The sequence below is a fragment of the Meriones unguiculatus genome, chromosome X (genome assembly GCF_030254825.1).
Source record: "Meriones unguiculatus strain TT.TT164.6M chromosome X, Bangor_MerUng_6.1, whole genome shotgun sequence".
In the NCBI taxonomy this organism is placed as follows: Eukaryota; Metazoa; Chordata; class Mammalia; order Rodentia; family Muridae; genus Meriones; species Meriones unguiculatus.
The window spans coordinates 29,096,500-29,113,722 of NC_083369.1; the positions used below are offsets into that span (position 1 = coordinate 29,096,500).

General features: G+C 44.1%; 1 long non-coding RNA gene across 2 annotated transcripts; it reads right to left on the bottom strand.

Annotated features, from left to right (window-relative positions):
* Nucleotides 1–745: 745 nt before the first annotated feature.
* On the bottom strand, nucleotides 746–4,323 carry LOC132650081 (uncharacterized). Of its 2 annotated transcripts, XR_009588443.1 has the most exons (3): nucleotides 2,219–4,323; nucleotides 1,261–2,028; nucleotides 746–1,106 (listed from the first exon to the last, which is right to left on the bottom strand). It is a non-coding gene; the product is annotated as an uncharacterized LOC132650081 (long non-coding RNA). The 2 variants fall into 2 exon arrangements; XR_009588442.1 differs by having other exon boundaries at nucleotides 746–2,028.
* Nucleotides 4,324–17,223: the final 12,900 nt, after the last annotated feature.

Sequence of the window (17,223 nt, forward strand, 5' to 3'; positions counted from 1 at the left end):
GTTTTTGTTTTTGTTTTAAGTGAAGTTTCTTTTAATGTAAATGAAATTTGATGTTGCTCATTCGCTTCTCTGGCAGAACCTACCATAATTCTGCGTTAATGCACAGGCCACTATAAGCTCTGAGGCAGCATGGAACATTTTGGTATCTAAAACTTTTGGCAGTTACTGGAAAAGTTAATGGTGTTAATCTCTTAATCTCTTAACCTGAGGCTGCTCCTCTGGCAGCTCAGTTTGTTTAAGATTAACCTGTTTTCTTGAAATAGGCTTTTTGCCTTTAACCTTTTCGGCCTGTACAGCCTTCTGCTCCTCCTGGCTTCCCAGCCTGCCCAGGGGCTATAGGAACTTGACACTGAAAGTGCAAGGAATAGGGTTGGGCAGCATGTGAGTAGAATTCCTGCCCTTATCAGGTACTCTCAGTTATCAGGTACTCTCTCTTTAGCAATGACGCCTTTTGCTTTCCATGCATTTCAACCTCTGCCCGGAAGATTTTCTAGTTACATTGCCAACTCTGCAATCCTTTCTAATTGCTCAACCATTCTTCTAACCTTCTTTAAAATGGAATGCAGGAAGACAATGAAACAAAGCCAGAGGACCCCCTCTGGGAGTAAAGCAGGAATAAAACCAGCTGTAGCAGCCACAGTAAATAAATCTTATGCTCATACAGCATTAGCCATTATTTTAAGATCCGGCATCTGGGTGCCATTTGTCGGTGTACCTTCTTTAAAACCACCACAACAAAAAGCTCTTTAATTTACATTCTTTATATCTTTTTCTCCCTACTCCACCCCAATCCCTTCCATCAGCCCAACATCAGGTAGGAGAGAGAAATGGTTAGTGAGAGAGAGGTTGCAGTTCTCTTAGCGGCTTCCTGCTGGTTAGGGTCGTGAGATTCTTGGAGCCAGTCCAGTCCTCACTTCAGGAGATCGCCAACTTCTTGTCTCACAACAGCAGCCAGGAGCAGCATTGTTCTTTCTCCAGTGTCCACTCGCTGGGCTCTGGCATTTATTCCCTCTCCAGAGTCCTCAGATTCAAACTATCTGCAGCTGGCAAAGAGCTCCTTTTAGAGCCTGCCTGAGGACCGTCTGATTCAGTCTCACATCTCACACCTGGGACCAAAATAAAAACATGTTTATATCCACAACACGAGGTCCCCTGTGTATATGTTGTGGCTATTAGCTTGGTGGCTTAGTAGAGCTCTTAACAGTGGGAGTGGGTGTGTCTCCGACTCTTCTGCGTGTTCCTGGGAGGCTTTTCTCTTACCGGGTTGCCTTGTCCAGCCTCAATATGAGGACGTTTGCTTTGTCTTATTGTATCTTCTTTTGTCCTGTTTAGCTTGGAGGTCTGCTCTTTTCTGAAGAGGAAAGTATGGGGAGTGGATCTGGGGACAGGGGAGGTAAGGAGAAGCTTGGAGGAGTGGAGGGAAGGGAAATTATGGTCAGGATTTATTATATGAGAGAAGAATATATTTCCAATAAAAAAATAAATAAGAATTTAAAAAAGAAAAAGTAATGTTAATTTCATTATGCACATTCAGGGATGGAAACAAAGTAACTTCCTCTTGAATTAGTTTGACCAAGAGAAAACCCAAATTTGAATTCTCCATACCTCTCCCTATGTCTGCTGTCTTTCTGTGTTTTTCGGTTACTATCCTGTCTGTTATGTGTGCTCGATCTGTTTATTTCTGTGGGTTGTGCCTGTGTGTCTGTCTGAATCTGGGCCTGTCCCCCAAAAAGAGCTTTGCTCTGTATTTATTGACTAGCACAGAGAACATGGTAGAGGACTGGAATAAGGATTCTTTACAGAAAGCCTTCACAAAATTTTACAAGGGAATAAATTACTTTACTTACCACAACTTACCCAGAATAGCATTCCCAACCACAAACTGATGCTTTCAAGTGATAGCCACACGCGTCTTTCAACATTTGTGGCATATTTGCTGTATAAGGTTGCTTTCCGGCCTGTTGGCTGCTTTCAACAAATGATTACAACAGGTATACAATATTCTGGGTCAGGGGCCTAAAAGGGTACCTAATTCAAGAGAAAAGCTATGAATTAGCTTAAGTTGTAAAAGATGATTGCTTGGGAAATCCAAGGCATAGTCACCGTTGGATGCAATATTCTCTATAAGGCAAGTTAAACTTAAAATAAGCAGGCGATGTGCACAGTAGGATAGCAGGTTAAGTATATAGCCTTAAATGATCTCAGGGCATATTATTACCTTGGTTCAAGGTCTGGTAGTAGTTCAGTCTCTGTGGAGTTAAGAGATACTGTCAGAAATATGGATCACGGCTGTTGTGGTGATACAGGATATAAACATGTTTTTGTTGTGGCCCCAGGTGCGGAATGTGCGACTGATTCAGATGGTTCAAAGCAGCAGACTATTTGCTTCTTGCAGGCTCCAAAAAGAGCTCTTTGCCAGCTGCAGATGGTTTGACTCTGAGGACTCTAGTGAGAGGATAAATGCCAGAGCCCAGCGAGTGGAGACTGGAGAAGGAACAAGGCTGCTCCTGCTTTCCCCTTGGAGCTCCTGGTTGCTGTTGTGAGACAAGAAGTTGGAGATCTCCTGAAATCAGGACTGGGCTGGCTCCATGGAACCTGAAGACCCTAACCAGCAGAAAGCAGCAAAGAAAGAAATGTGGCTCCTCTCCCATTAACCCTTTCTCTCTCTTACCTGGTGTTGGGGTGATGGAAGGGATTGGCACGGAGTAGGGAGAAAGAGATAAAAGAAACAAAAGTAATAGAGTTTTTTAGAAAGTACAACACACCACACCATTAAACTCCATCTTCTTTGACAAAGAATTTGCTCTTTCTCACAAAACTTTTTTTTCCTTTCCTTTCCTGTTCCTCTCCCTCCCTCTCCCTCTCAAGAACGGGTTCTTCTGTGTATCACTGACTGTCTCAGAACTTGGTCTGTAGAGCAGGCTGGCCTTGAACTTACAGAGATCTGTCTGCCTCTGACCCACGTTGAGTGTTGGGACTCAACGTGTGCACCACCGAAGCTCATTTCTGCTTGTTTTCACTATGCCAAAATGCAAGCTGTCTGCCAGGCACCTCTCAGCAGACATCAGTGCGAACATGGAGGCTGCCTGCCGGCCTGGCCATTAGGGTCTTGCATGATCTGGCCCCAGCTGCCTGTCCAGTATAATTCTCCACTCTGCTCTCTCCACTCTATGTTCTACTCACGCCGGACTCCATGTCATTGGAAACCTGTCCTCATATTCCACAGCTTGGCTGGTCTCTGTTCCAGGCCCACTTGCCACTCAGAAATGCAGTTCAGAGCCTCAAAGACACAAATAGGTGGATTCTGTGGCTTTGTCCCAGGGCCAGATGTGATAGGGCAGGCCAGCTAAGAGAGGTGAAGAGACCCAGGGGAGGAAACAGACTTGGTACCTTATGCTGTACTGTGAGCAACTCTCTTGACTAGAAGTGCCTTTGCCATCTGATTTTCTGCTTCTAGCCTTTGAACTCTCTCATTCCTTGATTCTTCTGGGAGTATCAGCAAACAAAATTAGAAAGACCAAGTCAGGCTCTGTGAATTCAGTCTTTCTTGCAGAAGTGAGGATATTCTATGGAGATATTTGTGCCTCCTCCTTTGACTATCAGAAGCTGCCATTTCTCCACGAATCTTACGCTGGGAGAGGGGAAAAAGATGACACCTGGAGCTGGGCAAAGGAAGAGGAGATTGTCCTATAGGCAGAGATTTCCCACATTTCTGACAGCTTGTCAGACTACCTTGCAGGAGAGACCGAGGGAGCCAAGAGCACGGCAACAGGGGCACACCTAGCCACGACTGCTTAGTCATTTATACCTCTGGCCTCTACTTAAATCTCAACTCCATCTCAAGACCATGAAAGGTGGACTCAGGATCACTGAACCTCTTTATTTATCCTTCTTTCCAGTGTTGCCACATTGGATTAATCTCCTTTCTCAGCTCTCTACTTTGTCTGTTTAACTGAGCTATTGAAAATGCATAGTCCAGCCTAGCTTGTTGAGGGTGTAGGGGCTCAGGCTCTGTTCCTAACACCTTTAGTAATAAACCAAACATAGGACATGAGTGGCTCCACCCACACTAGAAAGCCCTGTCCTTCTCTATCCCTTTAACCTGGTTTATCGTCCTCATAGCTTGCATCACCACCTGGCTGTCTGGGCTTATTTAATTAATTTTCCTTTTGGTTTTGTCTCACTCTGTAGCCTGGGTGGGCCTTGAACTTGTTGCAGTTTTCACTGTCTCAGTGCACTGGATGGTTTTGTGTCAAATTGATGCAAGCTAGTCTTTGGACAGAAAGGAGCCTCAGTGGAGAAAATGCCTCCATAAGATCTGGCTGTAAGGCATTTTCTCAATTAGTGATCAATGGGTGGGGGGGGGGGAGCCCAGCCCACTGTGGGTGGTGCCATCCCTGGGCTGATAGTCTTGGGTTCTGTAAGAATACAGGCTGAGCAAACCATTGGGATCAAGCCAGTCAGCAGCATGTCTGTATCAGCTTCTGCACCCAGGTTCCTGCCCTGTTTGAGTTCCTATCCTGACTTCTTTCAAGAACGCAAAGTGATATGAAAGTGTAAGCTAGATAAACCCTTTCCTCCCCAGCTTGCTTTTTGGTTATGATGTTTTATTGAAGCAATAGAAACCCTAAGACACTCAGCATCTGCAGGGATGACATTACAGATGTGAGCCACAACTCCAACTTCTGCTTATTAGAACACAGATAAATAAAATAGAAAGGCAAGAAAGGAGATTAATTCAATGTGATCAACATTGGGAAGAATGGCAAATAAAGAGGTTCAGTGACCCTAAATCCACCCTTTATAAGATAGTGGTCACTCTTTAAGAAGCCAGATCCCACAACTTGAAAAGATTCCTGGCTGCACCCTTCCTGAGACAGAGAATTAAGTGGTAGTTGCTGTGGCCTAACAGCAGCCCCTGTTAACAGTTCTAACCAGAACCTGACTTCTCCATGTTCTTTTTTTCTGAGACAGGGTTTTTCTGTGTAGCCCTGGCTATCCTGGAACTCCCTCTTAGGAAGGCTAGCTTCCAAGTCAGAGTTCTGCATGTTTCTGTCTCCTGAAGGCAGAAGATTGCAAACGCCAAGGATTAGCTTGTTTCTGCCTCTCCAGTGCTCAAATTACAAGTGCACACCACCTTACCTAATCCTCTATGGTAGTCTTGCTCTTTCCCAGCCATGTGCCCCATGTTACTTGTCATATAGGTCCTGTCTGGGCCGTTTCTGTTCCATCAGGCCACTTACTTTCTCTACATCTTCTTTATCCCCTCTCTCATTCTATTTCCTTCTCCTCGTGGTCCCTATCTGAGACCCCAAGACCTGGAACGGAAGTCCTGTCTACCTCTCTTCTGTCCAGCTGTAGGCTGTCCAGCTTTTTAATTAACCAATCAGAGATTATTGGGAAGCAAAGTTTACACAACAATGATCATTATACGTGACAATGTCCTCGTCCAGACTGCAACCAGATCTCAGGGCCCAGAATTCAGCATTTGTATACACAGAGCGCCAGACCAACCTCAACACCCTTCTCCTACAGATAGCCTATCAATGAGTCTGTAAACAGAATGCATAGGTGCCCTGATTCCGGGAGACCAACAGACACCATTCTCACTCCTACAAGAAAGTATATAGATCTTCAGTTGCCAGACTCCCTGGGACATAAGAAGGCTACCAGTGGTGACACATTCTTGGAGTCACATATTCTTTCCTTGGAATTTCCTCCCCTCCTCTTGCTGCTCAGGAACTAGGGACAACCTGGCTTCAGATTCATGATGTAAAATGTTATCATTTTTCTGAAACCTTTAAAAAGGGACCTCCCTTTGCCTTGTGGGCATGGATTTCCTGAGTCCCCACAATAAAGCTGCCTGCCCATGGGTTAACGATTCTTTCAATAAGTTTCTTATCCAGAAGAACAATCTCTCTTAGCATCCCCATTGAGCTCCCAAACCAAGATCTTTCAATGGAGTTCTAGTGGAGGGTTCATTCTTTACTGCTTTCATTTTTCAGCTGCATCCCTCCAGTTTTTGCCTTCATCTTTGTGATAACTCCCTGTCCCCATCCCAACACCATTTAAGGCCCATCCAGAAAATTCAGGAGTGTCTAGACATCTCAAAACCTTACTTCTGTAAATATGCCTTTTCTTTCTTAAAATTTTATTTGATTGTTTTACACATGTGGGTATTTTGCCTACATATATGTCTGTGCTTCTGGTTGCTGGGAATTGAACCTGGGTCATCCGAAAGAACAGTCAGTGCTCTTAATCGCTGAGCCATCTCCCCAGCCCCAAGACCCGATTTTTCTTTTTCTTTGTTTTTGTTTTCTTTTTTCTTTTTTTCCAAGTTCATAATTTATTGTACAGATTGAGTATTACATGATGAGTTGACATCAGCTTCTTAGGGATGGGACTTAACAGATGAGGCCAGACATTTCAAAATCCATCTATGTTGCTTTCACAGCTGGAGGATTTTTAGGCCTTAACTTGAAGTATAAGACCAAGAAAGCAATGCCTCCATATGTGGCCAGTACATAATTCATTCTACCTGTGGGAGTATAAGCGTTGAAATATTTCTTAATACCGGTGAACTGGAATTGACCATCCAGTCAATTCCATTGGTCCATTTTCTGGACCAACCATGACTTCAATCTTAGCATAAATCAAAGGTCCCACAGCCGATGTCCTTCAGCAAACCTAGCAACCAGCTCAACAGGCCCCATTTTTTTCAAATAAAGTACAATTCGTGGTTTCTGGAGGTCAGGACAAAACATATGTTAGGGAGACTATAAAAGCCAACCCATTGCTGGTTGCTCTTGTGTTTTTGTTTTTGTTTTTTTTGTTTTTTTGTTTTTTTGTTTTTTTTCACAACTCCTCTATGTTCACTGCAGCTTATATTTTGAGAAATGGTGACTTGAAGGGAGTGGGTTTATAAAGAATAATGGAGCTAGGGATAGAGTAGAGTTTAGGAATGAACAACTTGAAAATTCAAATGCATCCTACGATTGCCAGGCTGGCTGCAAAATGGGAGACAGGTGACTGGGTACTGATGAAGCTCTGCTGATCCTTTGTGTGTGTCAAGGACTGAGACCACCTCATACAAAGACATGGAGAGGCAATTATGCCTGATGGAGAGTAATGACTACACTGTGCTTCTGGGTCATTCAGCCTTGGGTTGGCTGGGTTTGGTGGCGCTCAAGGGCTCTCCAGGTAATTGTTATGCAAAAGAAGAGCTGAAAAACCACTGGACAATAGTGGCCTAAGGAGTGGCAATTTTACAACAGCTGTTAATGCAGATTACGTTTAAGAGTAGTAACATAGTTCACGATCTTGACATCAATAATTAACCCTCTTGACCTTCTCAGTGAGCAAATAATGGAGCAAAAGACCCAGAAGCGGTGGCTGCTGACAAGAGAAGGTGTTCAGCTGTAGGTGCAGCAACGAGCATAAGCTTCTGCCTGAGCAAAAGATGCCCTGCAGACAGGAACTACAGAGGAAAATGGGTTTGAGGTGATTTAAGGCATAACCAGAGGACAGAAGCCATTCTTAGCTTCTTCCCAGCTTGCCTGCAGCAGCATTGCAATTTGTCGGACACAAAATGAAAACACAAAATCCAGGAAAGGCACATTTGTCTAGCTAGCTGGGAGAGTTGCCGGCACTATCAGAAGTCTTTTTCTGGGAGACAGTGTCTCTTCTGGCCCTGAAGTAACATAGAAAGACAGGGAAAGAAGCCCCACACCCTGGGGTCTAGTCTCTCTTCCCCACTGACAGTCAGGCTTACCTATAGAGAGAAGGTACATTTTCCTAGACATCTCAAATGAGGATGTTAAAAAAAAAAAAAAAGCAAATGAAGTGTATTTTCAGTTCTTGTTGATTCCAGATGTAATAGGCTCATATGTTCAAATACTTGGTCCCTAGTTGGTAAAACTGCTTGGGAAGGATTAGGAGGTATAGCCTTGTTGAAGGAGGTGTGTCATTGGAGGTGAACTTTGAAGTTTCGAAACACTCACCCCTTTCCAGAATGTTCCTTCTGTCTCCTGCTTGAGGTTAAAGATGTAAGCTCAGCTATTTCTGCAGCCATGACTTTGTTCCATCACCATGGACTCTAACTCTCTGAAACTGTAAACCTAATTAAATGCCTTCTTATATAATTTGTCTTGGCCATGATGCTTTTCCATAGCAAAAAAAAAAAAAAAACAATATAGAACAATATAGAATTTGGTACTAGGAGAGAGAGCTGTTGCCAAGAAGAACCTGACCATGTTCTTATGTTCATTTTTGGTTTTGTTTTGGTGGTGGGGTGGGGACTAGAAAAGTCATTGAGTGCTGTAAACAGAGCTAATGGGCCATCATGAGAGGAGCTTGACAGACAGTAGTGATGAAAGCCATGTGGACTATGGAGCCTAGCTCAAAAGACTTCAGAGAGGAACAATATCAGCAACTGGGCTAAGGACCATTCTTGTGGGATTTTGGCAAAGAATGTGGCTGCTTTCTGCCCTTGTCTTCAGGATTTGCCTGAGACTAAATTGAAAAGTAATGTGGACTAATTTGTTTGGGAGAGGAGATTTCAAGACAGCCTAACAGAGACAGTTACATGGTTAGTAGTGATCATTCCTATTCAGTTCTACAATAAAAAAGAGCAAATCAATAAAGAACAAGCCAATAAGCAGCACTCCTCTATGACCTCTACCTCAGTTTCTTCCCTAACTTCTCTGGATGATAGACTACAAGCTTTAAGATGAAATAAGCCCTTCTCTTCCACAGGTGATTTTAGCCATGCTGTTTTTATCACAGCAATAAAAATCTTAATGTATTTACCTAGGACCAAAAGGTTTGTGACTTTGTTTGACCACATTATCTCTCCTCCCACATGCCTAAATCTAAGCAATGTACCCCTGTCAATTACATTGCAGTTTTATTTATATAAACCAGACATGGTAGCTTTGCTTTAGCTTTATACTTTGCAAAATATATTCGTCAGACAACAGAACTTAGAAAGCCACAGAATCATTGTCAAAACATCTAAGTGTGACTCTCTCTAGAATCCTGCACCTATGTTTTTCATGAGCCTTAAATTTTCTTAATCTTTTCTCTCTCCCCCTTCCCTTTACCTACCATTTTCCCCCTCCTTAAATCTAAAGTATGTACTCATTCTTAAGAACTCACTAACTTTGCTTCCCTTTGGCTTCCCCTGATATCCTTCTCTGCCTCCTAGTCCAGGCATAGTTTTGCCAAGTGAAGAGTCCTGAGGGGGAGGGGAACTCCTTAGCTACTGGTGGCACTGAATCCCTCCCCAGAGCTGCTCTGTCCTGAGGCTCAAAGCTGCTCTCCTCCCAAGCACTGGATTTCCTGTAGTGTCCTGTCCTTGCACAGCTTGGGTCCTGAACCCTGACTAGGGCTGGTGAGAGAATGAAGAAATGACAGAAACACAGACACAGAAAACCTAGGATCGAACAGTCAGGAGAGGCCACAGCATTCCAGAATCTCAGCGTGTTTACTACATACACTGAACAAGAATGCAGGGTTTAGGGTGCACGGCTGAACAAGGAGGCATGCTTATTTAATCTCAGTAGGCAAAGTCTCTAGAGGGGCAGACCTCAGGCTATACACACCCGGGAGGAGAAAACTATGGAGGCCATTTTCCACACACCCACTACCAACATTCACACTCAATTCCCCAGGGAAGGCCTTGCCATCACTCTGAGCCTCATTTCATGGGGAGAGTGGGTCTTTACCAGTTTTCTATGAGTCTGAGACTACAGTCCTTGACATGGCTGTGCCCGTGTCGACAACACACATTCACACAGGGTTTCATAGGCTCCCTATATCTCCACATTCTTATTTTTGGATGTTCAGCCTGAAGCGTCACACTTAGTCCAGGGGTGGTTCGCTGCAAATGCGATACTAAACTGTAATGATGATAACAAGGAAGAGCATGAGAGCTTCTCTGCCCAACACAAACAGTAGGATATTTTAACAGGACTGAAGCTGCGAAGCTCGCCAAGGAATGCTCTTGCAACAAGAGCAGAGGAACCAATCCGGTCACAAGCCTTTTGCTTTTGTAGGATGTGCTGACAAAACTGAGTCACAGCCACTTTATTATTGTGCGTCCAAGCACCCAGGAGGCAGGTCCTAAGGAATTCCCAATTACATTTGCTCTTATTACAGAAGCTGCTGTCACACACGTGTGTGACATATTAAAACCTGTCTAAACTGCAGGGCTAAAACCTGCCCCTAACAGTTGCTTGGAGCCCACTTGTCTCAGATGGTTAGAAAAATGCGCCCCTCCAAACAGAGGGAATCACTAGAATAAACAGTCATCAAAGGGTGTGACCAAGTTACTGAAAAGCATAAGCCCAGCAACTTCTCCTCTGACTGGCATGGATACAGTTACCAGACAAATCAGAAACAGAGCCAATGGGTTATTTAAACCAGGTTGTTAAAACAAACAAACAAACAAACAAACAAACAAACACACAAAAAAAGTGGGTAACATTTAAGCCACTGAGATTTTTCTCCTTTGGCTACATGCCTCTTTGCTATTGGCCACCTTCTCTCCTTCAGTACACTGCCACCTTCCTGGTGCTGAGCCATCAGGCTAGGAACAATCATCTCCTTACTGTGGGGGTTGCTATCACCCTCTCCCCCACACTGAGCTTGCAGACATGGCCTCCAACCCCTGCATGCTGGTCAATTTCAACCAAATATAACACTTTGAAAGCAGGTAAACCAAAAGCAAACATGGGAACATACTTGAGTCCCTCAGCTGTGTATCCACTCCTCAGTTTTTCTCTCCTTTGTCATTTATTTCCAGAAGTCAAATTCATCGCCCCTTCCCTGGAAAGTAAGGGTAGGCCTCCTAAGAACCAATGAAGCTGAAATGCCATCAACCCACTGTCAGAGTTTCTTGAAATCTCCCCCATATCTACCTATGTCTAGGTTCTCTTTGTTCCCCAAATCTCTAAGTGCTAACATACAGCGTATCTCTGAATTCTGCTTATCCAAAGGCTTTTACACCTGACAAACTGAAATGTGTGCTATCTTTTTTCCTTTATCCTGATCTCTTTCTTATGTTGCTGTTTCCTCCTTTCCCTTTATTATTCTCTCAGGAGTGATCCCTTGTCTGACTGATCCAAGTCACCTGTAGTCAGTGTCCACTGTCCTTGTCCTTGTTCAGGGTCTGCTTTGCCATGTTCTGCACAGCTCTAGGGTCTGATTTAACTGGGGTATTGAGGGAATGAAGAAACCACAGACACACGTAGAAAATCTAGGACCCGGTAGTCTGGGCTCTTAGAGAAACCACAGCAGCACTGAGCCCAGTATGTTTATTATTTACGGAAGAACAGAGAATCGGGGCCACTATATACAGCTGAACAAGGAGACAAAGTTATTGTATACAGATAAACAAGGAGGCGGGGTCTACAGTATATAGCCAGGTCAAGGGGTCAGGTTTAGCTAACCTTCATAGCTAGTCTCCCTAGGGGTTCAGTTTTCAGGTGATGTACATCCAGAAGGAGAAAGCTATGGTGGACATATCCTATACACACTGTAAACAGCCACCAGAGACCAGAGGAAGGCTTTGACATGCTCATGGATCTGAGACATTAATCACTAATATGGCTGTGTCCAGGTGAACAATATACATTTGCCCAGGACTTCACTTGCTCCCTACATTGAAGAAACTAATATTTTAGGGTCTGTGTTAAACTGGCTATATCTGGAGCCATTGGTGTTCCAGAAGCTCAGGCACCAACTGGAGACACCAGGGTCACAGAGGGGCAGACTTAGGGAACTTTCAAAGAGCTCACAAGAGTTCCTGGAGAGTGAGAGACAGAGAGAGACAGAGAGAGAGAGAGAGAGAGAGAGAGAGAGAGAGAGAGAGAGAGAGAGAGAGAGAAGATGGGAGGACACTGAGAAGAGAACACAGGGCCTTACATGTGCCAGGTAAATGCTCTACCAGCCCAGTTGTTGGTATTCTGTTTTCTTTTATGTGGTTGTTTTTTAAGGCAGTCTCATTCGAAAGTTCAGGCTGAGCTCAGATGCACAGAGATTCCCCAGCCTTAGGCTTCCAAGTATTGGAACTGGAGGCACAAGCCCCTGTGCCTGGCTTTGTGCCATTTTTAGTTTTGGTTTTTGTTTATTTGGTTTTTGAGACAGAGTTCCACTAAGGAGTCCTGTCTGGCCTGAAACTGGATTTGTAGAGCAAGCTGGCCTCAAATTCATTAGAGTTCCTCCTGCCTCTGCCCCCCAAATGCTGGTATTAAAGGCTTGCACCGTCATTCCTAGCCCTTGGTTTTTTTTGAGACAAGTTTTCATATAGCTCAAGCTGGCCTCAAATTCAAAATGGAAGTCAAGGATGATTCTCGCCTCCTAAATGCTGGGATTCCAGCATTGGGGTACCACCAAACCTTGTTTTATATGGAGCTGGGTAAGGATCAAACTCAGGGGTTCTGAAATACTAGGCCAACTGATTTACATCATTAGCACGTGTGTGTGTGTGTGTGTGTGTGTGTGTGTGTTTGTGTGTGTGAAGATGTGTGGTCTATGAAGGCATGCATGCCTGTGTGTACTGGGGGTTCAGGTGCAGAGGAGAAGGTCAGGTGTTCTCTATCTCTTCCTGCCTGAGTCCTTTAAGATATGAAGCTAGGCTTGTGGCCAGTAAGCCCAGTGTGCATACTGTTTTCACCCCCACACCCTGTCTTCATTCCCAGCTTTTTATATGAGTTTTAGGGATTTGAAATCAAGCCATCATGTATGTGAAGCAAGAATTCTTTACTGCTGGGCATTTTTCAGCCCTTGGGATTACATACATATACCACAAACCATATGTGGCTTCCCCCACAACCCCCAGGGTCCCTTGCCCTGGCTAGCCTCAAACTCATTATGTAGCTGAGGATGACCTTAAAGTTCTGAGCCTCAGGTCTTTTTCTTCCCTCATGCTGGGATCATGAGTGTATGCCACCAAACCCAGCTCTTTAAATTCTCTCCCCCCGTTTTTGTGTAAGAAAAATAAAGTCCTTTGCCTTGCTCAGGGGTCAGTGGCTTCTGTTCTGTTTTGCCACAGGAGAACCCAGACAACTCAGTCATGGCTGAGGGGCTGCAGAAGCTTTTCAATAGCTTTCCCTCTTTGAGAGAAGGTGATCTTTAGGATGGGCCAGATGAAAAGCATTCAATGTCCACTTCGGGTTCAAGCTGAGTATCCTGGCTACTCACAAAGGACTTATTTAACCCTTTTGAGGTTATCGCTTCCAAAGGAGTACAGGCAGTCTTTTCTGTCCAGGGAGGATTTTTACCAAGACCCCCATTGTTGCCTGGAACTTCAGAAACTACTCAGCCCCATGTATATTATATTTTTCTATACATACATAACGGTGATGAAGCTAAACTTACAAACTAAATAGATTAAGCACAATGACCAAAAATAGAACAATTATACCAATGTCCTGTAATAAAAGTTACATGAATGTGGTTTCTCTCAAATGAGTTCATTGTAATTTCCCACTATTTAAGGAAGGACTCTAGATTATCTCTTTGGCATATCCAAACTCCCAGCACCACTGCTCTGTGCTTGGAGGCCAGAGTCTAGCCTGGCCTAGTGCAAGGGTTACAAGTTAAGGTCGAGACAGAATGCCTTCTGGGACTCTGTGGCCAGCCTAGCTGCATGGAGAGTTCCAGTTCAGCCTGAGCTATGGAGAATACCAACAGCAATAAGAATAAGGTTAGCAACATGGTAGCCTCACAGTTGGGCTGCTAACCATGGTGGCTGTAGCAAGAGTAACTGCCTGAGCACACTGCATGGATTCACCTGTGATGATGTGGTTCATCATCAGGAAGGTGGGTGGCATGAGATTTTTATTACACCACTCTGAGGGGACAGGATTTAAAATTTTAAATTAGTCCCTAGTATAGCAAGGAAAAATGGAACGATATAAAACTCGTGAATTATTTCTGGAATATTCATTTTTATATTTTCAGACCAAGTTTGTCCATAGATAACTGAAATCATAGAAAGCAAAAGTAAGGATGATCAGAGCCCTTCTTCTTTCCCCTGGATTGGAGTCACGGTTTTCTAGCCACTGGATTCCTACATCTCTCAGCTGCCTAGGAAGGTAAGGCAGGCAGATTTTTCTATTCCTTTAAAAATATTTTAATATATATATATATATTTCACTCATATAAATGATGTGAACCACATGCATGCCTGGTGTCTGTAGAAGGAGAAGAAGATGTTGGAGTCCCTGGAACTAGAGCTACAGACAGTTGTGAGCTTCCACATGGCTGCTGGGAATCGAAACCTGGTCCTCTGGAAAAAGCAGCCAGTGCTCTTAGCCACAGAGCCAACTCTCCAGACCCTTTTTATTCCTTGATTTTTGATTGTCAGAAAATATGAATGATATGAGGCTTACCATAGTTAAGAGTTCCTGGATTCACAGACATACTTTGTGATATCATGTATTCAGTTCATATAGAATATCCAAGTTACCAGCCAGACGGTGGTGGTTCACACCCCTTAATCCCAGCACTTGAGAGAAAGAGGCAGGTGGATCTCTGTGGAATCGAGGCCAGCCTGGCCTACAGAGCAAGTTCCAGGACAGCCACAGCTACACAGGAAAACCCTGTCTTGAAAAACAAAACAAGCAAACAAACAAAAAGACAATATTTTGCTTACCTTCAAGTCCCAAGTTCAGTATATCTTGGACATGACATGGGATGATGGGTTCAGAGTTGCTTTTTCTAAACTTTAAAACTCTTGATGCTTTGGAATCATTTTAAAAAGGAAGAAGAATACACTATTCAACGTTATACCTTGTTCTTGGCTACAGTATTGAAGTAGGACAAAGAATAACACCAGAAGTCCAGTGGTGGCAAGAACATTCCCGATGCTGTGACCATCCACTTTCAGAACAATCTAACCTTGGGAAACTAAAATTCTGCATTCATGCAATGCTAATCTTTACACTGGGCACAAAGGCTCATGCTTGTGATCCCAAGACCAGGAAGAGGTTGGAGCAGGAGAATTGCCCAGGCATTTGAGAACAACCTTTGTTACACAGAGACTTCCAAGCCAGCTTTTGCTGCTGAGAAAGAGCCCGTCTCAAAAAAATAAAATAAAATAAAATAAATTGCCAAGTATGGTAGTAGTACATATTTGTAATTTTAGGAGGAGGATGAGGAATTCTCTGCCAGCCTTGGTTCTATGCTGAGTTCTTGTCAAACCTGAATCACATGAGACCCTATAAACAAACAAACAAACAAACAAGGAAAAACAGGAGCTGAGCTGAGGCTATGGTTCAGTTGATAGGATGATTGCATAGCATGAGCAAATCCTGGGTTTGATCCATAGCGCCCCATAAGACAGACATGGTACTGCATGCCTGTAAGAGCAGCACTTGGCAGGTGGAAGCAGGAAGGTCAGAAAGAAGTTCAAGGACATTCTCACTTGTTCAGTGAGTCAGAGCCTAGCCCTTGCATATGACCTTTCTCAAAATCTAACAGAACACTGTCACAATCTTTCATGCTTCTGGCCTCTGTCAACTACCACTGAACTTTCTGTCTATGAACTTGACTGTTCTGGGTATTTTCCTCTGCAGTGCTGAAGATCATGTTAGTGTGTCCAACACTAAAGGCTGTTGATCTACCACTGAACTTCAGCTCCAGGCTTCTGGGTCCTTCTTCCATGTGGAAACTGTCCATTTCCATCTGACTTATTTTACTTAGCATCATGTCCTTCAGTCTCATTCATGCTGCAGAACATATCAAATGTTCCTTTCATTTTAAGGCTTAATAATGTTCTCTTATTAATGTGCACTTTTGTGTGTGTTTGTTTTTTCAGGGCATGCTAGGGGCAATGAACGGCTTTACCAATGAGCTACAATCCCAGAGATATTGTCAGTTTTGTTTATTAATTTGCTCATTAGTGGACATTTAGGCTGCTTCCATATTCTGGCTGCTGCTTCTGTCTTCGGCTATCAGAAATACTCCTGGCACTAGGGCGAAGGCTTAGTGGTTAGCAGGACTTACTGCTCTTCTGGAAGACTAGAATTTGGTTTCCAGGGTCCACATTTCATAGCTTACAATTGCTCCAGGTCCACAGAATTCAAACAGACAAGGTATACATTCATATAGACATGCATGAATAAAAATAAAAACAAAATCTTTTTTAAATAAAAGGAATTCTGGGGCTAAGGGTATAGCTTAGTGGTATAGGACATGCCTAGCACATATAAAGCCCTGGGTTCCACCCTCAGCACTAGCCAGGTGTGGCAGTAGATGCTGTAATCCCAGCACTCGAGATGCTGTGGCAAGTGCTGTGAATGTGAGGCCAGCCTAGGACACAGGGCAACACTCTGTCTCCAAACAACAGCAAGGGGCTGGAGAGCTGCTCACCTGTGAAGAGCACTTGCTGCTCCTCCAGAGGACCCAAACTCAGTTCCCAGCGCCCAGACCAGGGGGCTCTCGACTGCCTATAGCTCTACCTCCAGGGGATGTGATGTCCTCTTCTGGACTCCCCACACATAAGAAATACAACAAAAAGCCAGGCATGCTGGCACATAGCTTTAATCCCAGCAGGTGAGTTCAAGGTCAGCCTGATAGCCAGGAATAAATACAGAGACCCTGTTTCAAAATCCAAAACAACAACAACACACAACTGAAGCATGGTGGCTCACATGTGTAATTCCAGCACTCAGAGGGCTGAGGCACAATTTTAAATTAAGGTCAGCCTGTCTCAGAAGGAACACCTGCCCCCAAATCCTTACTACTGAAAATAGAAAATCGTCGCTGTGTGCAATAAGCAGGGATGATTTCTCTGGAGAGACAAGCGAGGGTTAGGGGGCGGGTGACACAGCAAGTAGACATTTCTGGGCTGGGATTCACATGTGTACTTAACATAGATCCTACTTGTCAACTAGGTGACGTGGCCTCTAAAGATACACTTGCCCTACTCCCCACTGGTCCGCCTTTCATAGCCTTCCATGTCCTGTGAGCTGGGCGTCCAGAGCCCTGGAACGGGAAGTATAGTCAGGCCCTGATTAGAAGCGGGCCTGAGTTTCTCTGCTTAGATGCCATTTGTGTCCACTTCTAACTAAAGCAAGAAGCAGAAAGAAGATGGTGTGGGCTCCATCTTGTTCTAGACTGTGTCCTGCTTCCTGGGGCGTTCAGACACCTTGGGTCCTGATGGGGCAGGTTTATTTTCCTTCCTGTTTTCAGGGATGATGTCCAAACCCAGGGCCT